The sequence below is a fragment of the Arachis ipaensis genome, chromosome B09 (assembly GCF_000816755.2).
Source record: "Arachis ipaensis cultivar K30076 chromosome B09, Araip1.1, whole genome shotgun sequence".
In the NCBI taxonomy this organism is placed as follows: domain Eukaryota; kingdom Viridiplantae; phylum Streptophyta; class Magnoliopsida; order Fabales; family Fabaceae; genus Arachis; species Arachis ipaensis.
In genome coordinates, this window is record NC_029793.2 from 61,283,504 (window position 1) to 61,288,383 (window position 4,880).

A 4,880-nucleotide genomic window follows, 5' to 3' on the forward strand; every position below is an offset into this window, starting at 1 on the left:
AAGATTTGATTTAGATTTTTAGAACTTTGAGTGAACTTGGCTAAGTCTTTTTTAAGCCTTTTGACCTCTTTAAGCGACTCTCATTTTCTTTAAAACAGTTTACATAAGCTACCACAGAATGATTACTTTCACAGCTTTTAAGTTGAGCTTTTAACTGCTTGTTTTCTTCAACAAGTTCAATGGCAGTTTTAGCCTCCCATAATTTATCTTTGAGGAAACCATTTTTAGCTTTAAGAATGGTGATTTGTTGTTCAAGATTTTGGTTATCATAAGATGAAGATCTTCAGTGTCAGGGTTATGAGAGACTACCTGTTCAACTTGATCTGCCATGAGACATGGTTGAGACTTGGTTTCTGATTCTTCATCATCTTCTGAATCATTTTCCAAGTCCTCCCAAGAAGCCATTAGTCCTTTCCTTCTCCCACTCTTTTGTGAGACATCTCAAGACTCTTCACACAAGCATAGATTCAGGATACTTAATCCCCATAGCATCCAAGCCAAAAATGATGATGTTGAATCTTTCAAACATTTCATCTATGGATTCTCCTTTCTTCATTGAGAACATTTCATATTCTCTGTTCAGCATGTCTATCATGGTCTTCTTTACTATGGTGGTTCCTTCATGAGTGACTTGAAGTTTGTCCCAGATTTTCTTTGCCGTTGTGCATCGTGATACCCGTCGGTACTTCTCGAAGCTGATTGCACAGTTGAGCAAGTTGATTGCCTTGGCTTTGAGCTCCACCTTCTTTCTGTCATCTTCGGTCCAACTGGCTTCGTGTTTAAGTGAGACTACTCCTTCAGCACTTCTGGTGGTTGGATATTGAGGACCCTCTAGGATGATCTTTCACAATCTGTAATCTACTGCTTGCACAAAAATCTTCATTCTCTCCTTCTAATAGGTGTAGTTTTTCCATTGAAAAGAGAAGGTCTGTTGCTTGACTGTCCTTCTGTCAGATTGTAGGACACCAAGTTTGAGCCACTATTTTCTGCCATGTGGGTTTTTTCTCCAAGCTGCAAAGCTTGATCTCTTTGAGACCAAGCTCTGATACCAATTGATGGTTTTCAGTGGCTAAGAGAAGGGGGGATGAATCTTAGCCCCATTTTTTTGCTTATTAAAACTTGCTGATCTTTGAAACAACTTCTGGAGACTTTTTGATTTTTATCTCGTACCCAGCCACGAGAATTTTTCTTTTTATCTCATAACTTGGCACGAGATATTTTTCAGTTTTATCTCCTATGCAACAGAAACAGAAATAGAGTAGAAGAAAGAGAGAGAATCACACCACGAAATATCCTGGTTCAGCTGCCAAGTGTAATGCAGCCTACATCCAGTCTCCATCACAACAATGATAGAATTTCACTATAATCTTCATGATTACATACACCAATTCTCCCTAGGAACTACCCTTCCTATCCGGGACAAGTCCAGAATCTAAACCCCAATCCAGAAGTTGACTTGGTCACTGCCAAGCTTTCAACTGCTAAGTGCTAACCCAACTTGCAAGGAGATTCCCACAGAATCATGATACACAACACAAATGTATAAAGGACCTCTAAGGACATCTATGGATTTTTTTAATTTTGTATACTCTGTCTTTTTCCGCTCTATGGCTTTTTCTTACAAACCTCACTCTTTGCCTTTTTCCATGAGACTCAAGACAGACAAAATTAAATAGAAAAATACAACATGAGAAACATTGAAGGAGAAGAACTTCTGTTAGCTTGGGTTGCTATGAAAACTCTGTGCTTTCCACTCTTTTTTCCTTGCCTCAAGCCTTGGTTATTCACCCTTATTTATGGAAGGGGAAGCCTCCAAGGTTGGAGCTCTTGAACTGAGCTAACTTCTTCTTCTTCATGCAAATCCAGTTCATCCAGAGAGAGAGAGGAGAGGAAACTGAATGCTATATCCAACATGCAATTACCTCTGTGTCTTTCCTTTGCACCAAGCTTCATCAATCCGGGCCTTCCATCTTGACTTGCACTCCAAGAAGGATTCCTAGCCCTTGATGAGTTCTTGATGATGACAGCTTCATCTGCTCCAACTTCTGCCTCATCCACTACGTAGCTACAGTGGCTACCTCCTGTAGTGGTTGGGCAAAAGTAGAAACAAGCCAACCCTCCAAGGATCTTCTACCTCTGACCGAATGGATCTTCTTCTATTTTTGGGTTTGGACAGCTTAAGATTGCCTCACCATATCTTGCCTTTTGTGGTAAAGATCTTAGCCACAGCATACTTCAAATTTTCTTTTTCTTGATGCCATCATCACAATAGTTCCTAGATTATTTCTTGCTTCATCTTCTTTACTCTTATATCTTGCAAAATCTTCCATGCTTCCTCTGTGAAGTGACCGAAAGCAAGAAGAGAGACGAGAGAGAAGAAAGAGAAATTTGAACAATAATCAATGGAATTGATAAAGTGAATTAAGTTTCCCACTTCCCTTTGCTGAGTAGCGTGTAACACTAATGATAGCAATCAAATCAATTGCTATTTTCTCTCTCATGGTTCCAATGCAATTAAAGCAAGTTTAATAACTCTGAAATCCACCAAAAGAAGAGAATGGGATCCGTGGAAGCATGCATGGTTCCCCTTTTTTTCATTTTTTCAATTTGAACCAAGCTTAGTGGATCTCTTTTTCAAAATAGATTTGGGCTAATAATAATTGAATTTGGCCCAATTGGTACATCACTAATTTAGTCACATGAATGAAACCATTTTTGTACCAAAACTGAATTTTGATTTCATATTGGGCTTATTAATTATCTTTTAGCCCAAAGCCAAATCTGCAAGCAACAAATATCATTAATTAGCAAATATGAATTAGAATTCAAATTAATAATTTTTGTAATTAATTATATTAATAATGTTTGATCATCACTAATTTTAATTTGGAGTTTTCCAAACTCATCAGCTTTAATTTACAATCACTTATTTTTCTGTTCTCCAAATCTTAAAATTTCTCAGAAAACTCCTGATTAATAAAATAGCACCCTTTTGTCAACTCGTTGGGAGACGACCTGGGATTCCTACTCCCTGTATTTTTATTCTAATTTTGTGACAACCCTTCTAAATTGATAAGCGGATTTTCGTCGTTTAAGAACTGTACTTGCAACGCTGTTCTTACTATAATTTTTTAATTGGCTAATTTCCGCCCACATCAATTTTTGGCGCCGTTGTCGGGGAGTTGCAATTGTGTGCTACCTTATTAGTTGGTGTAAATATTTTTAATTTTGTATATTTGTATATTTTTATTTTATTTTATTACCATGAGCTGTATGTTTCTTTCATTGAATGACGCGTTCACTGCTTGATCCGAGCTTAGCCGCGTTTGATCCTAAAATTGAAAGAACTATTTCACATATTAGGCGAGCTCAGCGTCGGTTAGCCTCTAAGAGTGGTGAACTGGTTACTACCAATTCACCAGTCTCTTCTGAAGGCAAATCTGAAGTGCCATCTGAGGAAGAAACAAGCTCCTTTTCTACTGATTCAGTTGATTCACGTGCAGGTAATATGGCGGAGACCAAAAAGATTACTCTCCAGGAAGCAGGAGCTCCAGACTTTACACTACAACCGTATCAAGCGCGTCACCCAAACCTGACTGCAGATTTTGAACAGAAGACTGCGCTAATCAACTTACTACCCAAGTTTCATGGCTTACCTGCTCAGGAGCCCATAAAGCACCTCAGAGATTTTTAGACAGCCTGTTCAGCTACTAGGTGTCATGGTGCAGATGAAACTACTATTTGCCTATATGCTTTCCTGTTTTCTCTTGAGGAAAAGGCAAAGGAGTAGTTCTACACTCAACCTGAAGAAGTCATTACTAACTGGGATCTGCTCAGAAGGGAGTTCCTGGAAAAATACTTTCCAACTGAAGTTACAAATAGACTGAGGAACGAGATTTCCTGCATCATCCAAGGCGAGTCAAAGACCCTTTTTGAATATTGGGAACGCTTCAGGAACCTCTTAGATTCATGCCCCCACCACAAGATTGACTAGTTGGTGTTGATCAGCTACTTCACACAAGGCATGAAGCCTCATAATAAGACTACACTAGATGCTACAAGTAATGGTTCTCTGAAGAAGTACAAGACAGCGACAGAAGCGTGGCAACTGACCACCAATCTGGCTGAGTCTACCCGGAATGTCAGGCACAGGAACAACCATCCCAAGGCTATTGCGGAGGTTTTCTCTAGTAGTGAGACTGCTGCTCTCACACAGACTCTGGGAGAGATGACCAACATACTAAAGCAGCTACAGCTGAATCAACAATAGAACAGAGTCAACAATTAGTTCCTCAGAGACTGTGCGGAATATGTTCCTCTTATACTCATTATACTAATGAGTGCCGCAGCTCCAACAAGAAGACAACACCTTGGCAGCTATTCATAACTTCTACGACCGCCCAAATCAAGGATATTATCAACAAGACGGCAATTATAACCAAGGTGGAAGCTACAATCAAGGTTGGCAAGATAATTCCAACCAAGGTTGGAGAGATAATTCTAACCAAGGATGGAGGGACAACTATAATAGAGGAGGCAGAGACAACAGTGGGAATCAGAGATGGAACAACAACAACTGACAGCAGAATCCTCCTTACTAGCAGCAGAACCAAAACTAGCCTTATAGAGCACCTCACCAAAGGCAGTCCCAAACGCCTCAGAACAACCAACAGTAGGCCCCTCAGATTACTTGTCCCCCTTCTTCTACCAATGATGAGATGCTTCACTCTATCACACAAGCACAGAAAGACCTTCAAAATACACTTACTTCTAGCATCAATGGTCTTACATCAACTTTACAAGCTCTCATCTCCCGACTGGAACCACCTTCTGCTCCCAGCAATCAACCTTAAAGCTCCAGTGCACTACCTTTTCAACCT